The sequence below is a fragment of the Triturus cristatus genome, chromosome 4_1 (genome assembly GCF_964204655.1).
Source record: "Triturus cristatus chromosome 4_1, aTriCri1.1, whole genome shotgun sequence".
NCBI classification, from domain to species: domain Eukaryota; kingdom Metazoa; phylum Chordata; class Amphibia; order Caudata; family Salamandridae; genus Triturus; species Triturus cristatus.
The window spans coordinates 554,096,618-554,113,458 of record NC_140585.1 but is presented as its reverse complement, the minus strand read 5'-3'; the positions used below and the strand labels follow the sequence as shown (position 1 = coordinate 554,113,458).

The window sequence follows — 16,841 nt, the reverse complement described above, 5'->3', positions numbered from 1 at the left end:
CTCTTTACCCTCTCTCAGGCATCTTCATGTAAATGGGAGTGACCAAACTTCATGCAGGAAAGCGGTACCCAACGGTTCGTACCTGCCTATGGCATAGTGTTTCATACATGAACTGAACCTAAACAATGGAAATGGTAAAGTGATCAATCCATGGATAAGCCACACATAAGAGATCGACTCGGCCACAGAGAAAGGCAAAGGCTCCAACTTTTCAATAAGCAATAATGAGTATGTCGCATCCTTCATGGACATAAACTGTTGTTTATCGGTCAGATTAAATGGCAGGAATAAAGATGATGTGTTCATTTAGTCCCAGGGAACTTTCCCAGCCCTCAATGCTTGTAAACTCCATGCAAACCACATTATAGAACGCAACTGATTTTGACCATGGCATAAAACAGACATATCATCCTGTACAATATACACAACAGATGAAACAATATTATCTAGCGTGTCAATTCTGGAAGAAAGGGTGTCAATGCTACCATCGATGACAGCCAGCACCTTTTCTAAATTGGCTTGATCAATAGCCCTTAATCTAGAAGCAGCTTCAATTTGAGATAACTTCCAAACTTCATTGCAAACAGCATACACCCATCTTTTGGACCTGCCACCCACAGGGCCCTTATTAAAATCATTCAACCTTGTCATTCAATTTGGATAAATGAAGTTTAACAGATGCCAAGGTGGAATGTTGCAGCCAGGTTTGACATAACTTTCCTACAGAATAGGTAGTAACAGAATAGGATGATTCAAATCGAGGGTCTACCTGTGTATAGCCGGGGTACAGACCCAGAAAACGATGTTGACAGGAATCTGAACTTTTCTGTCATAATAACCATCCTTCAGGATCTAAGTTGGAAATGTTGAAGGATGTATTAGTAATGAATGACTGTAAGTCATCAAGGGACAATGCTGTGTGATTATCCCTATTTTGATATGCGCCTAGATTAGGAATAGTAGGGGAATTCAGTTTTTTAGAAGTAGCCAATCCAAAGCAGGTGGTTTGAAAAATAGTAGAATTAAAAAACAACATGTGGTTTGGGATAAGGCATGCACGATGCAGAGCTTCTGTACCTTGTACCTGCCATGCTTTAGAACCCCAAACAGATTTAAGATCAATGGTATCTTTCCACAGCTCATAGCCCCCTATAGCTAATTCATCTATAAAGGACTTGGTACACAATAATTTAGTGTGGGTCAGTCTAACTTTAGAAGCTGACTTCAGCAGTCATTTTAAAATAAAAGGCTTCAGGATAAGATACACTGAAATCAGTAAAATATGTAAATGTTTTTACTAGAGTTTTGGAACTGCCCTCAATTGGAACTGGACAATGTTCCCATTGTGTATAATTGACAATATTTCTAAATGTATTTGCTTTATGCAGGAAATGATTTCCATAGTGTTGGTAGCAAAACAACTCTCCATAATTTGCTGTGTCTAAATATAAATCTTCAGCATCAAAAGCAGCATAATATTTCAAATCAGAAAAAAGAGCCTCTATGGCTTGGACATCCCAATCATCACAGCGTATGTTTTGCTTCACAACATCCCCCATAGAAACACGAAGTACATTGGGGACATTAATCACCTCTGTGGGACCATGAATTTGAAATTTGACACCATCCCATACAATCCCATCTAACACAGGCCAGACAGTAATATTAACAAAAGTCTGGTCTCTCTTCATGATGTGTGACGAGGAATGGGGTGCCAAAGTTCCATCAATTAATCTAATTGCAGATCTTTCGGTGAGATAGTGTCCATTTACTAGATGAAAAAATACAACCACAAATCCAATCGACATAAACAAAAAAATAGATATGAGCACCAGACAAATGTAAGTCCAAGGGGGAATTAAAAAATGTCTTTTAAACCAAACAGCAAAAATCGAAATTTCCGATGGGGCACTCAATGCCGTAGAGTCAGTGTCAAATGAAAAACGTGACTGGTCAACTGCACTTGATTGTAAACCAGGCAATGACACATCTGTGGGATAAGTATACTCAGTATCTTCAGCTGGACCACCAGCCGGTGGAGGCAATAAAGGATTTGTAACGGTATGCATCTCGATGGCAATGTCAGGCCTGTTGGTAATTGCCAGAGCCAAAACAGAATTTCTCAGTATTGCTGGACAAGAGACCGCTGGAGTCATAGTAAGAAGAATCGGCCACTCGTTGTAGTTTGACATTGTCTCTGGAGATGTACCTGTTATCCTTGCGACCAGGAAGTGAAGGTAAAATGACTGTTCTTGTACCCTGCACGCTAAGCACTGGAACCGGTGCACGATAAGAGGGGCCGAACTCCTTCTTGTTCTCCACCTTCTCATGGACCAGGTCACCAACTCAAGGTAGCCAGCCGACTACCGGAATCTGAAGCGCAGCATCAGTTGTGGAGGGCAAGTGTTCCTTTGCAAGACTGTCTCTTGTCTCTTGTAGATTCTGTAATACAGCAGAATGAAAATCTACGTCAAAGGGTGCGGCCGATGCCGCCATGTCTAGACCATCAAGGTCCGGGACAAACATCTTTATGCCAAAGAGCATTTCGTATGGGGTCCGCCCACCCAGAGACCTTCTAGGGAGATTATTAAGTGCACGTTGAACGCTATACAAATGGGCCCACCAGTTCCTGGCAGTACCTAAAACCCTAGCTATCAGGGATTGCTTTAAGTCACGGTTCATTCGCTCTACAACACTATTGCCCTCAGGCCGGTATGGAGATGAAAATTTGACTTGGACCCCCAAAGATCTCATGGCATCCTTGTACGCCTTAGAGGCGAATGCCAGACCCTGGTCTGGATGGGGGGTACCACACTCAAAACTTCCCACAAAGACATGCAAATCCCTGATGACAGTTCGAGCATCAGCACTCCGTTGTGGCCAGACCCATAGAAAATGTGTGCACGAATCCACTGCAACTAAGATGTACTTATTCGCAGTATCAGAGGAGAAAGGACCGCAGTTATCTAAATAAACACACCCAAGTGGTTTATTAGATATATACAACTGTGTTTGTGGTGGACACGCAGCAGTCGAAGGTTTAATCTGCTGGCAAATGTCACAATTAAGGACATAAGCACAAGTCTGTTTATACAATCCGTGCCACCAGTAACGATGTTGTAAGATATTAACAGTCGCAGAAACGCCGGCATGGGCAGAAGCCATACCTTCTTGAGCAGCTGTTATCAAGGAAAGTCTGCAATCCGCGTTGGGAATCAATCTGTCACCAACGTCGTTAATTCTCACATAGGGAACTTTATCAGGACTTAAATGATAAGAGTATTTTGAAGGGAAACGCCAAGGGTAATTATCACCCTTCTCTGTCGCAGCAATTGCTGCCAAGATGTCATCATCAATCTTACTTTTGGATCTTGTAACTGCTGCTACTAGATATGTTGCCACTGCTGTTTTCGCTGCTTCGTCAGCTAAACTGTTTCCAACAGCGTGGACACCTACGCGCTGGTGCCCAAGAGTGTCATTCACGAGCCGCAGTTGTTGTTTAAGTTCTGCAACTCGAACCCAAAGCATTTAATGCTTGATTGTGCTACCTTTGGAATCACGATACTCATTTTGAGACCAAAAGAATAAATTGTCGTTGTAAGACTGAACACAGTAAAAAGAGTCACTCACTATAAGAGTAGTCACTCGAGGATCAGCAAACTCCAGTGCAAGCACCAGAGCACGAAGCTCTGCCAACTGGGCAGTACAATCACCCAATGTCTGAGTGTGCACGACATCAGACTTGAATTCACCATTCACGAAAGTACCAGCCACTATTGCGCAGGCCGGCAAATAAGCATGCTTAGACTCCATCGCTGGTTGCACCGAACCATCAGTGTCAATGACACAATGGTAATCCTCAAGCGGGCACAAGGACAGAGGAGCCGGATTAACAAATTCATACTGCAAATACTCCTGAGTCTGCAATGAGGCATCAAAGATGTAAGTGACATCCGGAGATGTCAAAGAAGTGGCCCATTGAATCCAACGTGGATGCAAAGCTTTAGAATTTGGTACACTGGCTTTTGTTACTGCCTCTAGGGCAGGATACGGTGTGACAACCAACATGCGTTTCCCTTGCGACAGCGCTCTCTTTCAAAATCGCCATCTGCTCTGCAGTCAAAACTTTATTGACAGTGGAAAAGCGCATTTCAGCCGAAATGTACAGGTGTGATTTGTAAGCAATAGGGACTGTGTCGCCCTAATTGAACGTTAAGTATGTGAAACCGACCATGCCAGGCACAATTCTTATTGCCAGGTTTGTGTGGTTATCACGCGTCAGTAAATATTTTGAAGCAAGAAGATCAGCCTGCAAAGATTGCAGGATAGCTGAATGCTCAGGCAGCCAGCTTGATTTGGAAAAAGTAGGTTGAACCAAGCCATATAGCGGCTTGATACGCTGGGCATAATTGAGAATATACGTACAGCCGAAATTCAAAAAGCCCAGCAAAGATTGTAGTTTTTTCAGAGTTGTTGGAGCGCGCAAACACCTCTCCAGGAAGTGAGGTGCTAAACCTCGACCTTCGTTGTTGAGTTCATAGCCCAAAAACAACACTGTATACTCTGCAATGTGTGATTTTGCAAAGATGAATTTGTAACCGAAGTCCACAAACATAACAATGATGCGGTCAACGCAACACAGATGCGGCCATAATTCGTCGTCTGTGAGATAGATATCATCAACATACGAGTACACATCAGGGTCAATGCTCTCTAACAGAGAGACTACACGTGCGGCAAAGATGCCTGGACTGTTTTTAAAGCCCATGGATAATCTTTTAAACTGTTTCTGTTTGCTGCCCGAAGTAAAGGCTCCTAATAGAGGACAGATTATGGCTGTAAAAGCCATTGGAGATGTCAAGTGTGGTTATAAACCGTTTTCTCACGAGACTATCAACGAGGGCAGAACTGTGGGTATTCTGTACGGCACAGGTCCGACAATGAGAGTTCAAATGCCGGTAATCCAAAACTAGGCGGTACGACCCATCAGGTTTGGTTACAGTGGATAGAGGATTATTCATGGGTGACACACGTTTCAATTACACCTTAATATTCCCCATGGGTAACACACATGTTTCAATTACACCTTGATATTCCAATTGTTCAAGTATTTCTGCGACGTGAGTTCTAGCTTCGCAGCGCATGGGATATTGGGGTTGTGACTGTGGCATAGATCGTAATGGAATCTCATGGCTAGGCGACAATTTATCCCACCCAACCTGAGTACGGTACAATGACGGAGAAAGTACTTGTGCCCACTCTTCTGCAAAGTTTTGAGCTTGCTCTTTCGGCACAGTGTGCACGAAAAATGGGAGGATTACCTCCTCCCCTCTGGGAGCTGCCAAAACGAAAGCTGGGGGCCAGTCCGCCTCTGCTAACAGAATGTCATATGTAGAGGTCAGATTTTCCCAAAAAATCCCTTTTATGGAACGTTGTATGTCACCTTCTATTAAAAGGACTATGTCATACAGTCTGTCAGGGGGAGCCACTCTAGTGTCAGCAGTTTCTACAGTAATGAATGTATCAGTTGCTGTCGCCTTCAGATATGGACGCAGTGCTTGCCGCACTATTGTAACTTCCGCCGCACTAACGAGCAGCGTTAGTGCCCATGTCAGGTTCCAAAGCTTCTTTTTCTGAAACGGGGGTCGCTGACGTGCAAACTCTTCCTGCTTGCCTTTACCATCAGCCGGGCGGGGCTGCTCACGTCCTTGTTGGGCACCCCGACCGTTGCCACTTTCTCCTCCACCGGACTGTGAGACCGATATTTCCTGTGAAGAACGAGGAGAACGTTGTTCAGGAACCTGAAATCTATCAGGAGACCTAATTCTAGTGCGATTGCGCAATTCATATGTGTGTTCAGTAGTCGCTTGTACTGGTGACGCAGGCCGAGACCCCTGTTTCTGTTGCTGCTTCCCCTGTTTCTTAGTTTTCCAATATTGTTTAGGAAAAGCTGAACGGTCGTCTTTAGTAGACGTAACCGTCTGAGTTTGCGATTGCGCTGTTGTTTTAGCAAAAGGCTTAACCCCTAAACTATTGCGGCCAATGGTCTTATAAGCCGCCACAATAATTTTTGGTAACTGCCGGGGTTTATCGACGTCGGCGATGAGGCGCAGTTCATTCGACACTTGAAAGTCAACGCATCTCCATAGACGTTAGCAAGGATGAGATCAGCAACTACGTCGAACACACCGACAAGCCTCATTCCTAACTCGACCGCCGCCTCCGGACCGTGTTGATCTTGAACACGTTTGATCAGAGGGCAGTACAGTCATAGATGGTGTGCCGAAGCACTTCGAGTAGACTGCTGCAAATACTTTACCCCAGTTCTGACAATCATTAACCTCAGGGACCAAGTCTTTCTACAAACTAATGGTAAGGATCCTGTGTTTTTCCACAGGAGTAGAATTTGGAAACACTGCTTCCAGCTGGTCAAATTTCTCAGCAAGCCAATAAGGCATATCGTCCTTATTCTGGGGGCGCCTGCCCATTACCGAATTAACCATGACGGGACTAATAGTAATCCCGTCCGGGCCAGCTGGTTGCGCCGCAACTCCAGGTGCCCCCACCTGAACATTGCGAGAGACGTATTGCACTAAAGCCCTATGTACCATAATCAAGGTGGTATGGAGTTGACGTAAGTCATCTAGTGGGGCTTGCAAATAACGTGTATGTGGTGTAAACCCGGCCAAGACTGGCCAAGTGGCCCCAGGAATGGACAAGGGACCTAAACGAACCGGTGTAACCATGTGGGGGAGGGCGCCATTGAACCAAATATGATGGTGCCAGGCGGAAATAGGAATTTCCTGTATCTTATACGGCGTGTAATTAGCTGGGACCACTGTAGGAGTGTATGTGTGACACGTATTATCATCCGCATTCACCTCCGGCAAAGTAACCCAAGAGTAGAACAACTCATAGGGAAACGATGCATCGGCACTCACTACAAAGGTAATAGACATCCCATCATCAGGCACCCCGAACTGCATCAAGCGACGCCGGAGAGGTGCACGACTATGCGCTGCAATAGCGACTTCAGCCATAAGGACACAGAGAAGAAAAACAATCTATATAAACTGTAGCAAAAAAAGGGTATAAGATAAAATGAAACCTTTTCAATTGTCAAGCTTGAGAGAACCTATATATTAACTATTTAGGTAGGTTTAAACCGTCACTCCCGACAACCGGAAACAAGAGTGAGGGTGTTGTGGACAAATATAAGCACTACTAAGGCATCTCAATCATAAGACCAAAACATTAGGTGCGCCATGTTGTGGGGATTCTGCTCATGCACAGAACTATGCACAGGAAACCAGGACCTCAGTGAATTGTGGTGTACCCAAAAAACTCACCTCAGCACCCAGAACCCCTATCCGACTAGCATCAGTGTCTCATTCGTTCTCCGTATCATCTCGAAGCTACCAATGATTAGAGAACCCAGAACAAGCGACTTAGAGTACTCTCAGGAATGATGGGAATCAGAAACACCTTTTTGTTATTATTCTCATATCAGTCCACAACAAGAGTAATCAGAGACACGGAAAAGTTTAAAATGTTTATTTTTAACTACGTGCTCTAAGGTGCAGAACTTTGGCTAATACAAGCAGGCAAATGATTAAAAATAAAATCATCAGCATTGTTACACTACCATAGAAAATTAAGGAAGAAATCACATTAAACATGATAGTGGAAAACAAGTCCTATAATACTTTGTGAACCACCCTCCCTTTATAAACTAATAGAAGGTCTCTAGGTTTGGAGAACCCCATACCTCAAAGATCAGCTTAGGTGAATCACATCAATGGATCAGCTCTGCTCTCTGTGTCTGGAAAGGTTTTCTCCAAGTGCCTGAATCATGCATGCAAATGCAATATTAAAGGCACCTGAGTTTCAGATATTTGCAGCTGTGTGTGTGTTGTGTTTAGAGCGTGGGCCGATCAACCTGAATTCAACAGCATACATTGTTATTTGACCTTGACGGCTTCTGCACACAGTGTTCAGAGCAAGGTCGCGGTGCACGTCTAGGGATGTGAACAACAGACCGTTCTCATGTGAAGAAAAAGCAAGCAGGCAGTTTTACTTGTAATAACAGCTACCTGCAGTGTCGTGTGCAAAAGCAGCAAAGTGGCAAGATGGCGTTTTACTTCTAAAGCGCTTATGCTAACATAGAAATTTGTGCACATAAAACACTGTCTTCACTACAGGGCATTGACCAATGTAATTTTATTTCCTAAAAAAACATACTGTGCCCACCAACCCTGTCTCATACCTCTCAATTTCTCTGATTAACAGCGAGCAGAAAATTTATTTTTTGACAAGGCATCTGAGCGGGGTCATTGCCGAGGTAATATTGCCATGACAGAATAGTTTTGTATGCGGCAGAGGAACAACTGATCTTATTGACCCGGAAAGTACGAGTTTTGATATAGTACCTGCCAGTGGCTCTCCCTTTACAATGATCCTGTTTGACACAGAAAAAATGTATGACAAAATGGCATTGATATATTTATGAGAAGTCATGGAAAAGACAGGGTTTGGTATACATTTCAATAAATCAATACAGATCGTTTACACCCAGCCTACAACCAAACTACAGATCATGGGGAAAGAGTCAAAAAGTTATAAGGATAATGCACAAGACTCAACAGGGCTGCCACTACTCCCCTCTACTGTATGCTATATATCTAGAACCTTTTATTGACAAACTTCTAGATAATACAAGGATACATCCAATATATTTTAATGGCCAAGCGATTAGGATCCTAGCATATGCAGGTGGTATTGACATAGTGACTACGAAAGCTAAAATACCAATTTGAGAAATGAAAATGAGGTGAAGAAATTTGGAACTATCTCTGGGTGTCTACTGAAGAGCAACTAATCTTAGATATGGATAAATAGACATGTCAAATTTCACAATTCCAGGAAGGTGGAAAGTGTAATATATCTAGGGGTAAACTTGACAGCTGATATTGATAAAATCATAGCTCTAAATTATGATTCAAGACAAAATTCCCAAAAAGTAAATTGTTTACATTTGACTCTAATCAATTGTTGTAATATTATTAAAATTATGATATAACTCATTTTTTTATTCATATTCAGAACAATAGAGACTTGAATACTGATTAGTTCAATAAAATTGATGAAATATGTAATAGCTTCCTTAGAGACTATAAATGATCTCAAACAGCCTTTAGATACCTCCGATAGCCATTAGTGAGAGGTGGATGGGCACTTCCAAACTTCAGATTTTATTATTTCTCAGCTATCAACACTTGACATTTTTAATCACAGCCCACACTGAAAAAACTCCAGATCCTTAAGCATTCCCTCTATATATGAACTATGCCTTGGTAAAGATGTGATCGGCTTTTTGTTAGATTCACTTAGCACAGCTATTACAAAAAAACATTTCAAGGGGTTTAAGAATGTTCTGTCAGTACATTTGAGTAATTATTGTACTCCATTATGGAAATCAACTTTATTTTTAGCAAGTTCCATGATAGATATTATGGGATACGTGAAAATGCCGAAACCAAATGGCTAGGTGTAATATGTACGGGTAGACCAAACCATACTTTTCTTACTTGAATGGAAAAATATATTCATCTAAAATCAATGTTTTTTAAAATATTAAGCTAGAGATTACATACATAAATTGTATAAAAACAATTTAACATGAAATATTGGAAGTTATTGCATACTATAGCCAATGGTAAATATCATAAAATCAGGCTGTATTACAAAAATGGTTTCAAAATAGAAATGGATGGCAAAGAATTTCAGAACTGGAGAAAAAAGACACTAAAAAAATAACATTTTAGCTATGTCTCCTCTACACAGGCCTCTTTGTCTCAGTATGTGTGGCTGGGGTGCAATCAGACCATTTACCAATTCATAGGGGTCAGAGACAAGGGTGCCCACTATCCCCACTCCTATTTGCACTCCAGATCGAGGCTCTCGCCACATGGGTGAGGCGGGACCTCTGGTGCGGGGGTCCGAGGGGTCTTCCAAAACTTCCAACAGAATTGCACTATTAGCGGATGACGCCTTATTCTTTCTCACAGACCCGGGAATATCTGGACCGAGAATTTTGCAAATACTTTGGGTCATCGGGGAAAGCCTCTGTACTAACCCATCCAAATCGTTGCTACGCCCGGTTTGCATTGACCAAGGTAGGGGCACATGGGCGACTCATCCGACCATGTGACGGGGGTTCCAATACCTGGGAATTTATATTTAACCTTACCCAGCCCTCTCCTGGTCCCATAATATCCAACCCCTACTACCCTGTCTCCGAGAGGAGGTGAAGGCATGGTCTCCCCTACCTCTATGGATGGTCTGCCATCTTCAAAATAGTCTCCATGCCGCGGCTACTGTATCGGCTCCAGAACTTCCTATACGCTATCTTACAGTCGTGATTTCAACAGATCAACACAATTCTCAATCATTAGTTGTGGGGGTGGGGGATGGGGCAGTGAGAGTCGCTCTATGGACCTGTACACAGTCCACTTATTCTGGAGGATTCGCTGTGGCTGGCATTCACGCCTACTACTTTGCTTCTCACCTGCTCAATATAAACGAATGGTTGTACAGTGCACAGACTGACCCGGCATACACAGTTGAAAGGTAGGCAATGGGTGGTCAAACTTTGTTAGACTTTCTCTATGGTCGGGTAAATAAAGCACACCTTTCCTCCGTGGCTGAAAGTGGTTATTCAGGTATGGCGAAACACAGGAGGATGGAATAGGAGGGACGGCTGACACAGGCAACCCCACTGTGGCATTGAACCTTCCTTCGGTAGGTCACTGCACTGTCCGGGTTTCGGGGATGGGACCTTATCGGGCTATCCACACTCGGGGACATCATGAAAGGGACAGTGCTCAAGTCCTTTCAACAGCTGCAGGCGGAGTATCAACTCCATTGTAGCGAGTTTTACATGTATTTACAGCTCAGACATGCTCTTACACAATATATCCGGTCCCTGATTAACCTACCGGAATTCCACCCACTCTAGGGGCGACTGCTGATGGGTGACTTGGGCGCCCACAAGATCAGGCAAATTTACCAAACACTAGTCACACATAACCGTACCACATTGGGCATGCTGCGGGTGGAGTGGGAGGACGACATTGCACCTTCCCTTTGAACCCAAGCTATTACTCTTGCACAGCACAGATGGGATTGGGGGAAACAGATACAAACAACACCTCTTGTTTTTGGGGCTCACATTGGCCAAGAGAGACATAGCTCAGCGCTGGAGCGAGACCTCCCCACCCTCGGCTGGAGGGTGGAAACGCGCTATGGACAAATGCATGGGGATGGAAGTAGCAGTGTTCCAGGTGTGGGGTTGCCCACAGAAACATAACAAATTTGGAAGCAATGGGCTAACTACTGGGGCATAGACCTATTTTCTATACGTCACCCCATTCATATGGCTTCGGGCATACTCTTACTTCTCAGATCCCGTCATTCCACTGTTGGAGATAGACATTGCTCGTGGGGTGGGGATGGTACCTGGTTTGTGCCTGGGTTTTTCCTTGTTTCTTTTACTTCTTTGTTGACATTTTGAAACATGGGTACTGCTCAGAGATGTGCTATACCTTGATATTTGTGTATGGGCCTTTCAGGCAGTGCTGTGCTGCCAAAATCTCAATAAAATCTGTTTAAAAAAGAAAAAAGGAACATTTTGGGAATCTATTGACATAGGGAATCTGCTTCTGCTCTCTGCCAAATTAAACATTCTGCACTACAGAACTATATATAAATTCTATTACACTGATGCCAAATTATTTACTTGGAGAGTCAGATTAATAATGATTGGTCACATTGTCACCAGGCAGGTGCTGACATTGTAGATTTGTTTTTTAACTGTCCAAAATTTCAGGCATACTGACATGAAATATTGCTTTTCGGGAAATACCACTGCATGAACAGATTGTACCCTCCTCAGAGCTTATCATAGTGGAAATAGATAATAATTTCAATGGTTCAAGTAGATTTCATAATGTGATACTGGTTATTATTGTTAATGCCCAAATATGCATACCTTCAGCAAGACTGGACGCTGAATCCCCTGGATTTCAGTCATTACATTTCAGCTTGCTTCCATCTGAAAAAATCACTATATAATGTAAGGGCAAGGCGGTGAAGAAAAGAGGAAAAAATATCCGGAGCCCTCTAGAGTATTGTATTGATCAACTGTAGCTCTTTAGCAGATGAAATGTATATATTGTTATTCGTGACTGAAATATTAGGCATACTGCAGATTGTAATTTTAATAATTAGGCATTCAATGTTTGTTCAGTCTAGTAAATGTAATATATTTACTTCAAAGTTGATGTCGTTTTTCTCCAAAGTTGGTGCAGGTAGTGCTGTTATCTCTAGACATGCGTTTCTGGGTTTAGCCCTTCATCAGTCGAGAGCAGAAGTAGTAGAGACCAGAGAAAAGTAATCTGGGGTTGCTGAAATGCTGCCTAAGGCTTCTTCATTGCAAACACAAGGAGATGATGGACGGAGCGCTGAAACTTTTCAGACACTCACCCCAGTCACAGATCTGGGTTGAATCAATCATCATTCTTTAGCTCACTTCGCCACCTCAGTTCAGATCCAGCTATATGCAAATCAGTCTTGACCCTGTGCCTCATGGGAACAGTCCAGCCCAAACTGAAAGCCTGGTCTTCCCTGAACCGGAAACAAGCATCCTGGGACCAGTTTCGAGCTAACATCCCTCATCAGCCAGGCTAGCTTGAATCCAGTGGCAAAGTGAGCAAGGGACCCACGTCTGGGAATAACCTGCCAATTTAGGGCGAACAAAGCAAACACAAGGAGATGATGGATGGAGCACTGAAACTTATCAGACACTCATCCCAGTCACAGATCTGAGTTGAATCCATCATCATTCTTTAGCTCACTTGGCCACCTCCATTCAGACCCAGCTATATGCAAATCATTTTTGACCCTGTGCCTCATGGTTAACAGTCCAGCCCGAACTGCCAAGCCAGGTCTTCCCTGAAGCGGAAACAAGCATCCTGGGACCGGTTTCGGGCTAACAGCCCTCATCAGACTGTTCCCATTGGGCGCAGAGTCAAGACTGATTTGCATATGGCTGGGTCCAAACTGGAATGGCATGGTGAGCAAAAAAACGATGGATTTAGGCCCAGATCTCTGTACTGGGGTGAATGTATGACATTGTTCTGCATTCTGTCCATCAATTGTTCTTTTTGTATAAGTCTTCTTCATTATCATGCCAGACCTTCTTTGCATCCTGAAAGCAGCTAAAGACAAACTGGGACTTGTCTGGTTTGGTCATAATATGGTTATATCTCAAGATCTCTCCAACAAAACCAACGCCAGACATAAAGAATTTCTCGACCTGAGGCCATAGATGAGGCAACGTAATATTCACTATGGCATTATTTATTCATGCGTATGCAACATAGCCTAAGAAACTACTACTAAATCCTTTGATGAACTTTTAAAATTGAAATTGATTTTCCAGAATATTATTCCACAGGACGTGGAGACTGTTGTCCAGAAGCCTTAAGATGTTTTGTACTCTTGCCTCTACCTATATATGGCTTTCCTTTGATATACAATATTTCTTTTTGCTCTGTTGTCAATCTTATTATGGTTTAGACACGTCTGATATCACATTTCACTAGCTGTTTCTTCAGATCTGGAAGCTAATCCTAGATTTGCTTTCTCCCTTCTCTACTGCTGTATTATTTTCTCACATGTTCTCCTTGAGTGCCTTTTTGTTAATTACCCTTCCATATGACCCTTGCTTATAACCCATGTTTTGCATAATCATAGATTTTGTTTTATGTCTTCTCCCCTTTATGCAGCATGCCACCCCTGTTTCAGTAATACTACCCCCATGTTCCCACCATGTTTAACATTGTTTCGTGGAATGTTTTTGGACTTGGATGTTCGATTAAGTGACAAAAGGTAATCTCTCATTTATCCAAGTTTGATTCTCATGTTGCCTTTCTACAAGAAACACATTGTAATGCTTCTGAATCTGTTAAACTAAAGATACAATGGGTTGGTCAAGTTTTATTTTCACCAGAACTTGATTGTAAGGGTAGTGTCACTATTTTGTGCCATAACACCTTAAAGCTACATGTTGTCTTTACCGATTGTGATACTGCTGGATGATGGGTGTTTGTTAATGTTACCCTTGATAACAAACAATGTTTGCTTAATATTTATGGCCCTGTTAAATCTGACCCTGATTTCTGGCACTCAATTAAGGTGAAACTGGCTAATATTCCTCATCCTAATATCATTATGGATGGCGATTTTAACCAGTTGCTGGATCCTTTTACAGGATATCTAACTACAAGTTTAAACCAGATAAATGGCACAAAGCATTTCAAACAAAGATTACCTCGAGACCATTTTTTTTTTATCTTGGAGGATCTGTTAGCCTGATAAAATGGAATGTTCTTTTTTGGAATGTCCATAATACATTATCCAGAACTGATTATATTTTAGTGACTAAGAGGCTCATTTTGATGGCAGAAGGACCTCCACCGCACAGGAAATTCCCACTGCCAAATTAGGATGGGGGTGGGAATCCCAATGTGTACCCCCAGAGAGAAACATACTTTCCCCATGAAGAAACAAAGTTAAATTTACAAATGCAAATTATCATGATCATTTCATATCCAACCTTTCAACCTGGAGCAGACTTTCATGCATATATTTTATGCACGTAATTATTCCTCAAACTGTCACAGTTTTCAAGAACACTCCTTGGATCCTTTGTTAATCCCTAAGAAGACGCAAATGTCCTCCAAATGTAGAAGTAATTTTCTTTCTTCTTTCTTTAAATACCCTGCAAATAAGGGAGGCAAAAGACCTAGCATTGTCTTCCACCACCACATGCACTATTCCATCTGGCACAGGTTGGCAGCCGGTTACAAACATTCTTTATTCATTCTTTTCAGACAAAAACGTAAATCAATAGATAACTCAGTCATAATTTAGACACAGATTTAACATAAATGACACTATCACATTTTATGTTGTATAACATATCAAATGAAGCTATGACAACGAACCACTTAAATTATTAATTAGAAGAGACGTCCAGGACAGAAGCATAACACTAGTGGGAATCCAACGCTCTTCCTTTGCTTTACACAGCCAGAATGCTGCTACATCTGAGGTAGTAGTTGCATTGTTGGGAGAGGTACAATGATTTGGGATAGTATAGAGTGCTGGAAAAATTAGGAGAATCTTGCTTCCATTTGGATGTGCCTATGGATAAGGTAAAGTGGTCACTACTTTTCTTACTTAAGGGATTTAACCCAATATTTGGGTACACAGATATATCACTCAGATATGACATTTCTGAAAAACACTAATTGACTTGTGAATAAAGCTCCTATTATCTGCAATAGAGAAAGGCCCTTGGGAAAATGTGATTCTTAGCTCTTTCACAACATCCCACTGTATCTGAAACTTACTTCTTACCGAATTACATAAAGTCTTTAATAGGTTGGTATGGGGGTATGGGACTATGTAAGAAAAGGAGAAATTTTGACCAAGGAAAACCATTCAGAAGAAAACTGATGTCTAAGGCTACCAGGCATAGAATTGTACAAAGAGGTGCCATAATGTTAATTAACAAAGTAGTGGTATTTAGAAAATATGTGCTAATGGATCTAGTTCTTCCTATGGATTCTTCTGACTGCAACACTCCTCAAGATATGCTGCTGCTCCATGTTACACCTACAGTATGACAGATCCCAGACCTGGGCATGCACAAAGGTAAAATATATGATGTTCACAGGCGCACAACACCCATTGGGCTCACCGGGCTTCAGCCCCCCCGTCATGTGTGTCAGCCCGGCTGAGACAGCCTCGCGGGCTGGCGTCCGTCTAATTGCAGCCGGACCCGAGTACTTCACAGGTCTTTAAAAGACCATTTACTCGTTAATGAGGCTTTTGTTGTGTTTTCACCCCTTTTTACAGCCACTCTGCCTATGGCTGGAAGACTTAGCCCCCCCCCCCCGAAATCTTCTTCAGCCCCCCCCCGAAATTTGGCTCTAGTTGCCCGCCTGGATGTTCACATGCCACCAATACCACCTTGTGGAGTCATATTCCAATGTAAGCAAAGGAAATAAATCTTGCAAAGTCGAAGTGGCAGAGGTGAGATGAATTGAAGTGAACATTTGCCAAAATATGAAAAACTTAAAATCATCACTTAGATTGAGGAAGAATTTAGTAAGACTCCTTGCAAACTCCTAGATTATGGGAGTTTAGCACATACAGTACAGGATAGCTGTCACCTGACATCAGTAGAAAATAAGGAAACTATAATCATAATAGAATTTGGAGAGAACGGCGAGCACATACCCTTATCACACAGAATGCTGCTAGACATTAAAAGACTCTCTGCATAAATTTAACAACGATTGGGGGCATAAATTACACACCATCAGTTCAAACATACGCATGGAGAAGGATATACATCTAAAGAAAACAGGTATCCAGGAGTCCCAAACATGTTTCTTGGGTTCCCAGAGAGGAAGTTCAAGCATGCTGATCTCATACAGTGTCCGTGTGACAGTGTCTCACCCCAAACTGACTTACACTTGGTACTGTTTTGTAAATTTTATCAAAGAGAAAGAGAAGTTTTTATATTACCCATTTTAAAACTTCAAAACTTTAAACAATGCAGGGTGGCACTGTACTTTTTGAAGTCTTTACCCAATCATTACATCTGTTTTTCAGTAGCATCTTTTTTGTGGGCTTGCATGAGAAAAAGAAAGTTGATGGACACGCTAACTTGCATCATTCTAAAGGTTACTTAATATCATGATTGTACA

At 42.3% G+C, this 16,841-nt stretch overlaps 1 long non-coding RNA gene across 1 annotated transcript in view; it reads left to right on the top strand.

Annotated features, from left to right (window-relative positions):
• LOC146855217 (uncharacterized) overlaps positions 1 to 16,841 on the top strand; it is a 52,852-nt gene that overhangs the window by 11,332 nt on the left and 24,679 nt on the right. Inside the window, exon 2 of the long non-coding RNA XR_014980806.1 lies at positions 13,848 to 13,950. This is a non-coding gene — a long non-coding RNA (uncharacterized LOC146855217). The remainder of the gene's footprint in view (positions 1 to 13,847; positions 13,951 to 16,841) is intronic.